The following is a 17,244-nucleotide window of genomic DNA, read 5'->3' on the forward strand; positions in this document are numbered from 1 at the left end:
TTGGTAAGATGATTATTCTACCAATATTTATTGTTCCAATCAATGGAGACTATCATTCATTTCTTTATGTTCTATTTGTTTTAAGTAATTATAGTTTTCATTTTATAGGTCATTCAACTATTTTATTGTTTATGCCTATGTATTTAGGTTATTTTCATTCTATAGTAAATGAGGTTATTTTCTAGATTTCATATACTTTTAGTGCACTGTATACAAAACTGATTTTTGTATATTGATTGTAGCCAGCCACTTTACTGATTTATGGTTTCAAATAGTTTTTAATGGAGCTTTTAGGGTTTTCTATATATATTATCAAGTCATCTGCATATAATGATAGTGTTACTTCATTCATAGTTTGGATTCCTTTGATATCTTTCTCCTGCCTAATTGCTCTAGTTATAACTTCCAATACTAAGTCTAATAGTAATGGTTAAAGTGGACATCCATATCTTAAAACTGATCTTAGAGGAAATGCTTTCAGTTTCTAACCATAGTTTATGATGTTTGCTATTGGTATTTTTTTAAGTATTTCTCATTCATATAAGGGAACAAATGTTCATTTTATCATGGAAGACTACTCATAACATATTTTAGGGAAAATGAAATTATGAAACAGTATGGACATTTGGTCCCATGCTTTATAAAAATAATTTATATGTGTTTGTAGGAAAGGAAAATAATTTTTCCTCTACACTTCTAGGTTTTCAGCTAAGATACCTCCACCAATAGGCAGATTAACAGGAAAATAAATTAATTTAACTTGGTAAATACAAGGGTTCTAAAGATAGAAGACCCACTGAAGTGACCAAAAAGACAGCTTTTCTAACATTTAGACAAACCAATTTGTCTAAAATTTGTGGAAAATTGACAGAAAAGTTTAGAGTTTGGGTAGTAAATTAGTAAGGAGACAACAAGCTTTGTTTATACAGTCTTCTTAGTACTAAGTTTCTTATCTCTGGTCCTGAAGATAATGCTCTTCTTCCTGGTACAGAGAAGGTACCATTCACATGGGAGATTTTCTATTTTCAAGGATCAGAATGTCCTAATTGAGTTGAATTATTTTTCTTAAGCAACTTTAATTCAAATTAATTTATGTGCCAAGTTGATATATTTTGGGATGATGTGCCCTGAACCTTATCCCATTTGTATTGCATGGTATGTCTGGAGGAATATAAATAAAATGTTTATAGTTAACAATATTGTATCTTGGTCATGTAATTATATGAGGTTTTCCTTTTGCCTCACTGAGTATTTATTATGGGTTTTTTTTTTGCAACAAACATGGGCTAATTATTTAAAAATAAATTCTTAAACCTGTTCTTGATAGCACAGCTGCTGCAAAGAAAATGCCAGTATGTATTGAGTCATCTAAAATTTAAATTGAGTTACAGATATAAAAATGTAGAGCATTAAGTAAATACACATTACATGTGTTGAGTAAAGTTGATCTGAACAGTATAAATCAAGTGATGATTAGTATTGAAAATCTCAGTTTTGTCTTTTAAAATGAAACTCATCAAAATAAATTTAGATATCTAATTGACTAACAAGAGTCATAATTCATGTGGCAGATAGAATGACATTAGAAGAAGTTATATAAAATAGAAGACTGTTATAATGAGAAAGAGTGTGGGACAGGTTATTGCAAAATAAAAGAAAGATTATTTCAGGCAAAACCATCTTCTCTTAGGAAAGAAAGGAGGTTCTTACTATGCAGTTTACCTCACTACTTTTGACCAGGAAATCCCAGATTGGTAGGTTAAAATTCTGCTTTTGGGAGATACTGAAGCTGCAATTAGATTAGGTGTAAAGTCTGATGGGACCTGGCATGAAGGATTCCACTTTAGGTCTGTTGTTTCTTTATTTAGCACTTCAAATGTGAAATAAATGAAATAACCCAGTTTCCACCTATGATGGAGGATCACAGATATTGTCTGTGAAGTGATCTCTGTGAAACATTGGGCAGTGAGTACATTTTAACACGGAGGTGCCAGAAGGATCCTGAGGATCCTGTAATAGGCAAGTTCTCACTATTTCTCAGTAACAGCAATTTTCCAGACACTACATTTAAACTATCCTTTAAGACACTGGCCATATTTTCAATGGTATACTACACAATAAGGTGAGGACATATTGATCCCAGTAAGCTGTTTTTTCAGAGGAAGCATCTTAAATACTTAAAACTTGTCTCAGATCATGAAGAGATCTAAATTATACTGTGGCATTAAAATAATTTTGAACTGAAGGTATTTGTAAAGAGAATTTTTTAATGAATTTGTGTCTGCCTAAAAGCAGTTTCAAAAATAATTCAATTGTCATAAATCCCTTTTCCTAGCTTTCTGCAGCCAGGGAAGATTAACTTTTACTACTGGAGAAAAATCAGTACCACTCCTGAACAGACATTGCCACAAACCTGTCATGGCTTCCATCTGTTTTCTTAAGGGCCCCTTTATCTTTCAAAAGTTATTTGTTTTCCCCTAAGCTCTTGCTGCTTCTTTCCCCTCCCATATAAAGAAGTCATTCCTTTTCCAGGTAATGAGTGCCCTTTTTACCCTTTCCTTCATCTATTAATATGGTATTGATTTTATTTATTTATATATATATTTTTTAAATATTTGTTTATTTATTTATACAAGCACTGGGTACAGTCAGAGGCATGGGAGGATGAGAGAATTCACCAGAGAGGGGAGCAGAGCAGGCAGATGGACCGATGCACACTGCTGAGGGGAGCAGTGGGCGGCAGGAGAGGTCTGTGCGCCATGTGGGACCCTCCTCTGGTGGCCCGGGAGCAGCCAGGGATCGAACTGGCACTGCAGAGGCTGCGGGCAGCTTCGCAACCCAGTGCTCAACGCTGCGCCACCGGGGAGGCCCTAAGATGGTATTGAAAGGCAACAAAATATACTACCCCAAAAAATACATCTTTACTTAAGAATTATTTTAAATTCATTATTTTTAAAGAAACCACATACTTGAGAAAAGCTTGGGAAGGCTGAGTAGAAGTTATCCTTTTGTAAGAGACATATACATTCATAAGGGAAATGTCCAATGTAAGGTTATCTCTCCCTCTCTGTACCAGGAAAAAATAGAGGAACAAATCTCTAGAAATTTGTCAGTGGAGAAGGCAGCAACTTAAGTCCATATTATATATATATATATATATATATATATATATATATATTATATATATATATATATATATATATATATCTCCTTACTTGTTGTACCTTTACTGGTAACCTCCTACAATTGGCCTCTCCATTCCCTCCCAACATCTTTGTATGTAGCTGGAGATGGAAGTTATGGTGATGGCTGGTACCATTTCATTTTTCCTGGGTCTCTTCTATGTATACATGTTATTAAAATTTTATTTCTTTTTATTTTGGTAATCTGTCTTTTATTACAGGGCAATCTTTCAACCAAGAACTAAAAAGGAAGAGAAGAAATTATCTTTCCTCTCACAGTTTATGAGCACCAAATATTAACCATCTTCTTGAGTCGCATTTTTCTATGACTAGTATACCTACATTAAAAACAATGCATTATTAAATTTTGGCTTTTCTTTTGTCAATCTGCTTTTATTTTTTTAATTTTCATTTCAAACATTTTAATTTTAATCGAACCTAAGAAGAAAGGGGAGTGCCCTTAACATAGACAGTGATGTTCACTTGGAGAAGTACCATTAGATCTTATCAAACTTTTGCAGAGGAAAGATCAAAATGTCCCATAGGTCATTATTCTTTAGGAAATATATTTAAAGTTAAGACAAATTGCTGTCATAAGTTTTTACTATAATTTTTCTCTACTTATATCAGTGTAAAATAAGTGAACTTTTTTAAGGAAAGGAGAGTAGCATACCCTGGCCAATTCTAATGATTTCTTCCTTTTTTTTTTTTTGTTTTAAAACAGATGATGAAAATCATTATGCCTTTCATAAACCTAGGATTTACTTTTTAAATTAATGCATAATATGTATATGGCATTATAACATTAATAAATAGAAGCATTGTAGAATTGATCTCCAAAAAAAGGCTTAGATAGTTTTTTTCAAGATCTCAAGTGTAGACCTTTTCTAATGCATGTCACCTTGATATATGGAGTTATGGTTAATTGATGCCTCATGAGCCTTGGGAAAAACTGTTAGTATTACCTAAAGGGTGTAGATTACCTAGATGTAGGGATGTCTCTGGAAACAACCCTTAAACTGGAGAATACTATAAGGCAGGACAAACAGAGCTAAAGTTTTGATAATAAGTAGTCAGCTCCTATCATGTGAGATTAACCTGCTCTCTTCTTTATGATCAGGCCCTATAACACAAGCTATGAATCGTCCCTTTGTCACATTACTTTAGAATGTATAGTCATGTAAATTCTACACATTTATGTATTGTCTTTTCCCCTACTACTCTGTCTGATGTTTATCTAATTCTTCAACTAGTTTCAGAAGAGACCAGAGGGTGGGAGACTTTTCAGACAGCCCATAATACTCATTTTTGATCTGGACAACTTCCCAAACAATTGTTTGCTTGATGACTTCTTAAAACAGTTGCTTACGACTTATCCCAAAGGTCTTTGGCCAATTCAAACTTCTTTGACTCTATTCAAGTGAGACAAGTGGTGCAATATCTCTGCAAGGACACCCTTTCTACTCTAAAAATGGCTTTGATAATGTCAACTCCCCAAATAAAATTATTCAAAATACATAAATAATAAAATCTCTGGATTTTTAAAAATAAATTTAACATCTCCTTTTCTCAAAATTTTAAGCATTCATTCAAAAAGTAATGTGTGTTCAAAAAGTTGCCATGCTAATGAAGCTGTTATTCTTGAAGCTGGTGAGAAGTTGAGGTAGAGCTCCAATCATGATTAGGGGCAACTTAATAAATTCTTTTTCTTTATTTTTTAGTGGATAACACCATGTATTTAAATTGTCCACATTACCCTGTATTCATGACACTCCCATCTATTCTGAACCATTTTGTTTAAATGAAAAGACTATGTTTAACTTTGTAATACACAACACAGCTGAATCATTGACACTTCAATCAGCCTTTATTATGCTGAAATCACAGTAGGATATTCCTTTTGCCCAGAATGTACTGACACTAAAGTAGAATTGATTTCAATCTAAAAATGAAAGGCAAAACACATCAATATGTGCGTGCATCTGCATAATAATCCAGTGTAATTTCATTATAACTCTGTTCACCCAACAGTATAACTCACCAAGAGATAGACCTGTATATGACTGTTTCTATTTATACTTCTAGAAATATGAAAAATAAAGAGATTGACAACTTCATTTTTTTAAAAAAAGTTAATAATTTCTATACTAGAGGCATGTATGCAGTGAGAAGAACATCTTAAATTTGCAAAGCACTTGACTTTCACTCATCTGGAGAGTTAAGCTATTGTCACAAATACTCAAAATTTTGCTGAAAGATTATTTTGACTTGTCAAATAGGTGCAGCTTTTTTATAGATGGCACAGTTGGAACAGTTCATCAGAGACAGGTTCATCAAGGTCATTGAGATAGTTAGAAGTTAAAGAGACATTCCAAATCTAAATCACTTCTGCTAATACGATGTGGACAAATAAGTGAAATATGTATTTTATATATAAACTGTGGCACTAGGATCAAATTCAGATTTAAGTTTCAGTGTGGCTAAGTAAAGATAATATGAAAAAAGTAAATAACCTTGATTAATTAATTTTATTGTCTGTGGTCTACAATAAACACCCTTTTCTCTGAGCAGCATCCAAGAAAGTTTTAAGTCTTGCATTATGGTGCCTAACTGAACCAGTGAGATCTGAGGTCCTTTGAGCATATTAAAAGTTGTGTTTATTTAAAGTGAATGCGGAAAAAAAATAAATAAATAAAAAATAAATAAAGTGAATGCAGCATAAAATGCCAAGCAAATCTATGGGTAAGGGATATGTTGACTTTCGTTCACTAGTACACTTAAATTTGAAACAAGTCATGCTGTTTCCTAAAATGGTTTCTGCGCCATATGAAAACAGGGACTCCTACATAATGCATATGTTCCATTAATTGCAGGAAAAGAAAAAATATTAAAATCAACTCTAAGGAAAGTACAGTACTCATAGCATAAGAAAACCAGCATGAGCAAGAAAAATAAAAGGAGACTTACAAATGAGTATATTTATTTGCAGAAAAAAGAACAGAATTTGAATAATCAAAACAGGTGAGTTGTTTTAACAGAGGTCAGTGTGTTATCTAGCAAAGGGCATTAATTCTAGTTCCACGGTTAAATCCATCTTGCAAGGTAAAGTGAGATCAACACAGCAATCTGAAATTGTCTTTCATAGAAAGTGCTCCCTATGCAGAGAACTCAGATGGTCTAAAACTGGAGTCCATAACTTAGTTAAACACAAGGAAGGAATATTATTTTGAGAACACGAATCTTGAAATACAAATGTAAAATCCATCCAGAGTCCATGAATTATGCTCAAATTCGCTAGCTGCATAGGGAGATGAGTGGGGGAGACAGGCTGGATTGATTTATAATTCTTGTAAACACTCCACTTCATCTATAAATCAGCAAAGGTGAGCCAGCGGAATTTATATATTTAAGCATAACTTAGTGTTTAAATAGTTTTGTAACTTGGCAATAACTGATCAGAAAATTAATACAAAGCATATTATTAAACATGGTTATGATATGACCAATGAATATCTATAACAAGGATATAGTTTGATCAATAAAAGGCATAATTCTGAAGTGAATATATTTTATTGGAAATTACATGCTTTAGTATGCAAATTGAAAGACATTGGCTTTCCAGCTACTTACATGTTTTTCAGCTTTCTAAAGCCAGTGACCTAGTCAAATTAATGTTGGCTTCAACACAATATTCATCTATATAAATAAATAATTTACAACCTCTTTATACTTATACTCTTTTGCCTTAACAGTTTCATCACAGATTCTGCTGAAATTATGAAAAACTATGGTTGGGATAAAGCTAAAAATACAAATAAAATATTTTAGAGCATCATCTAGATTAGAGCATGAAATTGTAAGATCAGAATCTTATAATAAAGAGTTACAATTAATCATAAAGTTTTCTTTTGGTTATATTGTCAACCTAAGACTGAATTATTATATGGATATGTAAGCATGTATTTTGCAGTCCAACAACATCTGTGACATACATGATTAAGATAATGTCAAATCAAGTACTTGAGGAAGTATCTTAGGTAGGAAAACTTCAGTTTCAAAAAATGGAAATATAGATGGTTTAATCACTGAGTAAAACAAATTTAAATTTGTATCTACAGACTTCTAAGATAAGCAAAATGAACACATATGCATTAGTTGTAAAAGGACATCACTTAAATATTTCCAGTGATTTCAATTTGTAAGAAGTCACAGATTTGTAATCTTAACAAAATTATATAAAGAAAATAATATAAGCAAAATCCTTCTTCTCAAATTGGAAAATACTGTTTTTAAAAGGGTGACCTGTACATGGGGTAGAAAGTTGTCAACTTTCCACAACGTCATAATTTATTGACACTTTTGATGTTTCTATTGGTAACATGGAAATTGAGAAAGTATTAACTATGTATTTGGATCAAGGATTGCAATTTGGATTTTTGAAGTAGAAATCTACTGTTGCCCCAGGGAGGGTCAGAAGAGATGAGTTTTAGGAGGGGAGGGAAATTTAACATGAGGTAAGTGGAAAGAAAGAAGAAAAAAATGAGTGCTAACAATATTGCAATATTCTTGTCTATACACGATAGGTTACTAACCTTCAACAAATAGTCCATAATACAGTCTTCATGATCTGGCTGACTTCTCAAACAGTTGTATGCACGATTGTTTTTTAACCCAGTCCAAAGGCCTATGGTCCAGTTTAGACAAGATAAGTAATGCAATTTCTCTGTAATGATGGCCTGGTTTGATTTTAAAATGACTCCATAAGCATCAGTTTTTCACACTGTAAATATTAGGTTATCTGTTTGTTTCCTGACTTTAAGCTTGGAGAATTTGATTGACTCTATGAAATTTTGGTTTGTGTGCAATGACAGAATTTGGCAACAGATGGTGTTTCATTGACTATTTGATTTATGAAGAATAAAATTAATTACTACCAGGAAACTTGTCATTCAATTATTGGTGGTGGCTTTTGCCTCCCTTTGAGTCACGTGATCAAGTTGGAGTTCTGTTAGTGAGGAGTGTATTGAGAAACTATAGAGTACACATTATTGACAAGTTCTTGAAGAGAAGGAAATTAAATATAAGATATGGTTATTTCCTTCAAGAATTCATAGACATTAAGATAAGATAGCATTAATATTTAAAGATATAATTATATTACTTAAAACACTTGAAAAGCAATAATAATTTTATCTGACTAGTAAAGAATGAAGTATAATAGTTAAAATTGTATGTGTCAGTAGTATTTGGCCATGGATTCCTAGTTATTTGGTGAAAAGTGAGGGTGTTTCTGAATGGAATGCACCTTAGAATCAATGATGTACAGATTTTCCTTTCTAATGTGAGTGAGCATCCTCATCCAGTCAATTTAGGACGTATATAAAATCAAAAGACTGAGTAATTGGGATCTCCTCCTTCTTGACTGCAGTAAGACATGTGTTTTGGTTTTGGGTTTTTTTGTTTGTTTGTTTATTTTTGTTTTTTTTTTTTATGGTCTTCAGAAACAGAACAGACTAGAACATCAACTTTTCTAAGGATTGAGCCTGATGACTTTTAAACTGGAACTTAATATCTTTGTGCTTAGATTTTAGACTTAGACTATAAAACATATCACCAATCTTGAGTTTCCAGCTTACTCATTGCAGCTTAATTCCTCCAGCTTAAATCACTCCAGTTCATGGGGACTTCGCAGCCTCCCTAAGCATGTGGGTCAATTTCTTTAAATTAATCAATCAGTCAATAAATACTATTAGTTTTGTTTTTCTGGAGAATTCTGACTAATACAGGAGGTTAATCACAATGGATTATGTAGAAAGATAAAACACTTTTTTCCAGAGTGACAAGATTTTCTATTTATTTTTGTGTTTTCTACTATTACCACCTCTTTATCTCTTTCCTCCAACATTAATAGGATCAGGAAACCTTTTTCTTGCCAATGTAATATAAAGCACATTATAATTTTGACAAAAATTAAGAAGAAAACTGTTCAAATAGATCAAGAGGGTAGGGGAGGATATTAGCAAGTAGTGTTAAAAAAATAACGAATGGGTCTGTTTAGATGGAGATACTGGCACAGAGTCCTGTAATAATAGTCTGGATCTTGTGGAAGGTCTTAAATACCATTCTAAAAGATTTTCAATGTGGATCATAAAAAAATCAATATAAGATGAATTGGTGGACTAGTAATAACCGTGAAGGCTAATATTCAAATATTCTAATGTGTATTATACACTAAATAGTCTTCTAGAAAACACTATGTTAACTCATTTAATCTTCCAATCAATTCTATTAAGATGCTTTTTTTGTTTTCTAACTTTTACACATAAGGAAATAAGGTGCAAATAAGTAGAGCAACTTGCCCAATATCATACAATTTGTCACTGTTAAGTTCTAATTCAAATGAAAATGAGAAGACACTAAATTAATAAAAAAAAATCAGAATCTAATAAATGACTCAGAGGAACTATGAACTTTGACAGTGGATACTAATTACAGGAATAAAAAAGAATATGAAGTGAGGGCCTCCCCAGTGGCGCAGCGGTTGAGCTCTGGCTGCCGGCAGCCTCTGCAGTGCCGGTTGGATCCCCGGCCGCCGGAGGAGGGTCCCACATGGCTCGCAGACCTCTCCTGCCGCCCGCTGCTCCCCTCAGCAGTGTACTTGGGTCCTTCTGCCTGCTCTGCTCCCCGCTCTGGCTCTGGTGAATTCTCTCACCCTCCCGCGCTTCTGACTGTACCCAGTGCTTGTATAAAGAAAGAAAGAAATACATAAATAAATCTTTTAAAAAAAGAATATGAAGTGAAAAATTACATTTTCAGATAACATAACACTTAACAATAAAATGAATATAAAAGTCAACAAAGTATAAAAAAGATATCAGTGATGTCGGAGAAAAGTACTGTGCCACTAAACAAAATGGACGAAACATGGAATAGGAAATGGAAGTCAAATTTATTTTGACTTTTTTTTTTTTAATTTGAAAGGAGACGCTACATTTCTGTATGTTTAAAATGAAATAATGTTTTCTTAATCTCTGAGTTGACCATTGCTCAGTGTGGCTGAGATGATTACTATAGATGAAATGCACCGTATCTTCCTGTAAATTCGCCAATGGCATGCATCCCAGTTGGAATTTGAGACTAATACTTACTAATGGAATGTCAGCAAAAATGTGAGAGTTGTGAACAATGATTCATCTCCCTACCCTTTTATCAGTATAACCAGAAACTGCAGGGGCAGAAAGGATATTTCCCTTCACCCCTCTGGGCTTTTCATATCAAGTCAAACAGTCAAATTAACATCAGACAGAATAGTAGGAGAAAACAACAAATTTAATAACATGTGGAACATCTACATGGATGTAGATTCAAAAATTAATGGAGCAAAATAAGGACATTGATCCTGGGTTAAAGATCAGGATAGGGGCATCAAGGAGAGTGGAGGGGGATTGAGTAGCTTGGAAAGATGACCCCATAATGAAGACCAGATGCTCTGTAATTCAGTATTTGATGTGCCATGCAAATAGGCTTCTCCAATAAAAAGGTTGCTTCTGGCAAAAATCTGCACTCTATAAATTAACACACCAGATTTTGAAGAATTGTTATAAAAAATGTGAAGTGACTAAAAAGAATAGTATTGATTATATGTTGAAATAAAGATATTTTAGACATATTGGGTAAATATTAAAATTAATGTCACCTGTTAGATGTTTTTAAACTCTTTAAGGTGTTACTATTCTAGAAAACTTAAAATTAAATGAATGGCTCATATTTATGGCTTCTGTTGCCTTTCTATTGGGGGTTGTCTTATACCAAATGGGGAATCCCCAAGTGGGAATCCTTTTTGAATAGTCTCCAATCCTTTTTAAATAGTTGGAGACTATTCAAAAAGTTAAAGATTCGCAAGGGAGAAGGTAAGGAGATAATATAGAATACTGGTTGTTTCCTTTTAAAGTTGTTAAAGTATCAGTATTTTAAAAAGGATAAAAGCATGACCTTCATACAAATCTAGAAAGAACATACAAATATAGTCAAAGATTTTTACCTACTTCGTTGACTAATATGGGAACCAGTAAATTATAGCCAATTAAAAGGAAAAGTCTAATAACAAACATAAAGACAGAGAGCAACAAAATATTGAACAGAATTTACAAATTGGTGCAAAATAACTTAGTCGACAGGGCAGTAATCCTTTTTATTTCACTAAACAGTATTAATTTGATTTCCACACAATAATTTACATTATGATCAGTATGCTGCAATTTATGAGCTCAGTATCAATAATAGGTGGATATGTATGTTAATGAATAAAACAGGAAACACATTAACTTTTTTTCCTTTTCACAATTTTTCCTGGTAATATGAAAAAAATTAGAAACAAGGAATTTTTAATGATTTTTCAATGTGATCAGTCTAATTGATTGAAATTCTATAACTTAAATCATGACCTCTGATTTGTTTTTATTTTGCTTTAGAAAGTTTTCTAAGCGTTTTATGAAGAAATTGACAAAAACCTACATTTAAAAATTTATTTAGGATTCTGTATATTTTACTGAAGTTTTACTGTAGTACATATAACGACCCCACCAAACTGTTTTCATCTTAATCCCTAGAGTCTATGAATGTTACATTAGATTGCCAAAAATGAGGGGACCTTGAAAATGTGATTAAAGTTTCAGGGAGATTATCTGAGATTTCTACGGGGGCCCAATTTAATCACACAAGTACTTGAAAACAGAAGACTTTCTCCAACTAAAGACAGCAAAAGAAGTCAGAAATACTCCTGCAGACTGAAGAAAAAAACAGACAACTCTTTGATGAACTGCTGATGAGGAAGGACAGCTTCTAGAAGCCGAGTGTGGGACTAAGTTGTCAACCTGCAGGAAGACAGAGAACTCGGCCTTGTAACCACAAGGAAATGAATTCTACCAGCAGCCAGTGAGCTTGGAAGAGGTCCCAGGCCTCTGCGGGGGTTGCAGCACCAGTTAATTGGCACCCAGACTCCTAACCCATGGAAACTGCAATTTATGTTAAATTCCTAACTTAAGGATGTTTTTGATAATTAGTCACTGCACCCCCTTTTTTATCAAACTTCTTTTTGATTTGGAAGTTTTGTCATTGTTCAGATTTTGATCTCTTTTATATTTGTAGGTGATATGCAATCTAATTATGATATAAAATACACTAAAAGTCTTGCCTGACTTATTATCTAAACACCTAAATTCTCTAACATCTCCAAAAAGGCCAGAATCTAACTGATGGCTTATGTCAGTGTGAAGTCAGTGTTGGCAGAACTTACTTGTTCATTTTGAAAGAGGAAACCAACAAACACATGTGCAGGTTAGAGTGATAACACTACTATAGGAAGATTAAGTGCTTAGCATTCACAAATGGCAGGTTTGTGTTACTTGATAACGACTTTCTACAAGCTCTCTACTGCTATGAACAGTTGGAATACCTGAGCCTCCAAAAGATATCAGATAGAATGGATACCAGGAAGTATGCAATAGTTATATATGAGGTAAGATTAATAGTGTTAAATATGGACAAATTGGTCAATTACTATGGGAAATGAGGTTAAAAGCACACTAAATTCCTGCCATTTATTAAACAGCAAATGTAAGAGGTAATTGGGAAGAATATTGCAGCTCAATTTTAGGTTAGATCACAGCAGGATTACGCATTAGATAAGTGAAGATGTATTAGTAAGGTTAGAGAAACTAACATAACAAACAACCTTCAAGTCTCAGGAGCTGATACTTTCTGGCTTGAACATGGGCTGAAGGGAAGGAGAAGGTAGAGAGCTCCATGGAATCATTGGGAATTCTTCAGGCTTCCATCATGTAGTTCATCCACTATTTTCATGAACACGAACTAATTAGAAAACTATGACCCATGGCCCAATTACCCCACTTTAGTTTTTATCTTAACAAGATTTTTTAAATTGTATTGGGGTAACATTGGTTTACAGCACTGTATATGATCTGAGGGTCTATGATTACACCTCTTCAATTGTGTGTAATTACAGTTTGCCACCAGCAAAATACCCATAATCCTCCACTGTAGTGAACTGGGTACTTTGGTGGTGGGCATGTTGTGGTAACATACATCTAAAGAGCTATGAGCATCTATGGTGGGTATGTTTGTATTTGATTCCTTCATTCATAGTGAGCAAATATCAGCTCACATATAAAATAATACTTCTAGCAATCACCTAAATTTCTCATCCTCTCTTCCTCTTATGTCTGTTATCAGGAAACTTACCTTAGCTGCTTGCTGTCATCCTGAAGTTTGTTGTTAAACACTTTAATGTTTGCTGTATGTGGATTACACACACACACACACATTCTCTCCTAGACAAGCTAGTCATCTGGCTGTTGCCGCATAGCTCCGCTACTGGCATCTAGTAAAAGCAATGAGGTGAAAATCTCAAAAAAGTATCTTACCAGGTTTTGTGGAAAGTAAAATACCTTTAAACTGCCAATCTGGTTCGTTCAACTATATCTCAGCAATGATTGTGGAAACACTCATTATAAACTTCCTTTACTATGATGAAAAAAAGGACTTTGCTTCATAAAGTCCTGATTCTACTTCCTAAATCTTGCAAAAGAGAGATTCTTTAGATAACATCAACTCCTGTGGATTGCAATTTGCCACATTGCAAAAGTACATTTGCAAAAGTGCTTTGTAACTTCTTGAAGGCTTTCCCATGCTGTTCTGTGAATGGGTTCTCAAATGTCAGCTTTGAGTGTGTGTGTTTGGTGATGTCACACCATGCAATCCTGAGAAATTTGTTATAGGACATATCCTTAGGGGTTCTGTGCAATATGTTTAGAGGAAGGCTTATGGAAGAGCATGATCACCCTTTAAATTAAAAAAAGGACTATGGCTGTTTTCTTTGATACAGTGCTAACTGTGTGAAGTAAATAGGTACACATATTCTATGAAATCCAGATTATTTAGTTAAAAACTTCATTAGTATTGCTTTAATCTGTAATATGTGTACTAGCTTTTTTATAAGGCTTTTCAGTCATGCAAATCCGAGATTTTTCCCTCATATACTCTCACTATTTTAATCAAGAAAATCAGTCACCTGATAGGTTTTGTCTCACACGAATAAACACATGCCTCCCTGCTGCACAGCAGCATTGCAAGCTGTACAGGATGAGGGAAAGATTACCCAAAATCCATGTGGAGCAATGAAAACCCTAAAGGGGCTACACCGGAAGTAATGTGCAGCCCCATCCAAAGACAGACTTGTTTTCATTGTAATCAGGTACAGAGGTGGGCAAGTATGTAAACAATCTAAATTCCTGCTGGAGAGAACAGAAAGACTCCTGTACATTATGAAGTTGTCAGGTCATTTTTATAAATATTAGTACAACTCTCCAGAAAAAAAAAACAACAACAATGTCTGGGCCATGAATACTCAATTTTAATGAATCCAGAGTTGCTACTAAAATAATCCAATTGCTTAGGTACAATGAAAGATTATTCAACTAAGGGAATAATGAAAATCACATAAAAATTATTAAAATAAAGGACCAGTTCAACATTGATGAAATTCAATTTAGTGGGTCAAAGCCAAAAATGGTTGTTTCTCCTTTTTAATGAGACAGTGGACCCAGGAGAGGTTGTGACCTAGTTCAGGCAAATTGGGATAAATTAGCAGTTATGGTTAAAGTAGCACACCATTTTGTGACTTAGACTAGGTAATAGATTATAAAGTAGATCTACGTCAAAGGAAGGATAAGTTATTTGCTTTATAGGCTACTAAGTAAAAGGAGAGAATAATTATTACAAAATCTTATCCATAATGCTCAAGACAAGGCCTAAGACATCACTTAATGTGAGGTTTAGTCAAAAAGCATCTCACACATGGGCCTCCCCGTTGGCGCAGCGGTTGAGCGCTGGGTTGCGAAGCTGCCCGCAGCCTCTGCAGCACCGGTTCGATCCCTGGCGGCTCCCTGGCCACCAGAGGAGGGTCCCACATGGCGCACAGACCTCTCCTGCCGCCCGCTGCTCCCCTCAGCAGTGTACTTCGGTCCTTCTGCCTGCTCTGCTTCCCGCTCTGGCTCTGGTGAATTCTCTCACCCTCCCGCGCTTCTGACTGTACCCAGTGCTTGTATAAATAAATAAATAAATAAATAAATTTAAAAAAAAAGCATCTCACACATGCATGGTACCAGTTATCATATGTAACAATATTATTGCAAATGAAAAAAGTGCAAGCTGAGCAAAGGCAAGTGAATTTCCCTAAGAACCAAAAATCTGTAAGTGATAGAATTGAGAGTCAAAATGAAATTTGAATGTAAAGCCAATGTTCTTAATACCTTTGCTGTCAGTTCCCACTCTAAAATTGGAAGTGGGTAGACCTTTGTGATGATAGGAATATGGATATTCCCCAGAGCATTCCTTAATAAAACAAAGCAGGCATAGTTTGAGCAGTTTCACTGACTTAAGGAAATAAAATTCTTAGTTTATTTCATCTGGAGGGGAGTCTTTGGGGGCTCCAAAAGATAAAGGAAATGAGAGAGGTTTTAAGAATAGATGTGAAAAATAAAGGAGATGGATTTAATGCTGTGATGGGAAAAGATGAGAAAAACAATGTAAAGTAGCTGGAGATAAACAAAAAGTACAGCAAGAAAACAGCAGGAGGAAGACAGCTCTTGCCGTGTAAGTGAGATAGAGCATGTTTATTTTCAAGCACACAGCTTTGTGTGAAGTTTAAATAGGAGGGCAAAATCGGGAGAATGGAGAAGGAGGACATTAAGCAAACAAAGAAGGGTTAGACTAGAGAAGAGGAAATGTAAGTCAACTAGAGAGTGAAGCCAAGATTCTGATACAGGATAAGAAATATAGCTTAGACGTCAGGTAACAGAAAACACTCAAATTTGGAGAACTGAAAGTAAAAAAGAAACATGGAAAAAAACTAACCCAAATCACACAGTTGTGGGCCAAGCAGTTTTTGAAGTAAGAACACATAACCCAAGCAGCATAACCAAAAAGAAGATACACAAAATCAATTTAGAGTCCTCTGATGAAAGAAAAAAAAATAATAAAGTGTCAGTACAAGGATAATTCATATGAAAAAAATACTATGATCTAGCTTTGGAGTTCTTCCTACTGGACACAAAAGGGAAACACAAACAAAAGGGGAAATGGTATTTTACAACCACTTCACTTCAGTTAATTATAACTATTATAATTAGTAAGGTTTGTCAATCTATATTTTACTTCACATTACTTAAAACTTAAATTGAAAATTTCCTTGGGTATATTTGACATAATTTTATAAGTTACATTAATTCAGTGGTGAATCAAAATAGAAATAGAAAAAGATGGTGGAACTGGAAGTAACCTATGGAGAAAAATATTTGAAATGAGATTGATATTATGAACAAGTTAATAGTTTATATGTCTGTCCATTTATTTTTTGACATAATTCCAAAGAAATTTATGCTTATTGTTAATGTTTTAGAAAATATTCTCAACAGCAGCATTGCAAATCTATAGGTGTAACTTGGTATTCTGTGCAAGGATATTTCTTATCTATCTTCAATAGTTTTTCTCTGTGATGAGGATGTCCTCCTGGCTCATAATTTTGGGGTGGTAAACTAAATGTCCCTGGATCAATTTCCAGAAAGTCCACTCACCAAGAACCAATCATCATAAGACCAATTTGCTACATGGAAGTCTGACAAATTATTGACTCCCCTAAATGTGTCTACTCAATAGTTATAGAGTAATAGTAATCCCTATTTGACCAAGCCTACTCAATTTTCAGTGTCATTTTAGATACTACAATTTCTTTGGGCTTTGAATTTTAGTTATGACTATACTATTTGTCTAATAATTTTAGAGCTATAAAGTGATTCTCTTACAAAGAATTTTCAATCAACACTACAATGAATGAATGTAGAGCTATTGTTTAGGGACTTGTGTATATTTATGTTATGTTCAGATAACCATAAGAATCATATTGGTTTCATGTAAATTACAAAAAGGAATTAAAATAACTCACAACCCAATGAAAAGTAAAACTAGTTTGCAAACATGAGATACT

Source organism: Talpa europaea (genome assembly GCF_964194135.1).
Source record: "Talpa europaea genome assembly, chromosome: 4".
Taxonomy (NCBI): domain Eukaryota; kingdom Metazoa; phylum Chordata; class Mammalia; order Eulipotyphla; family Talpidae; genus Talpa; species Talpa europaea.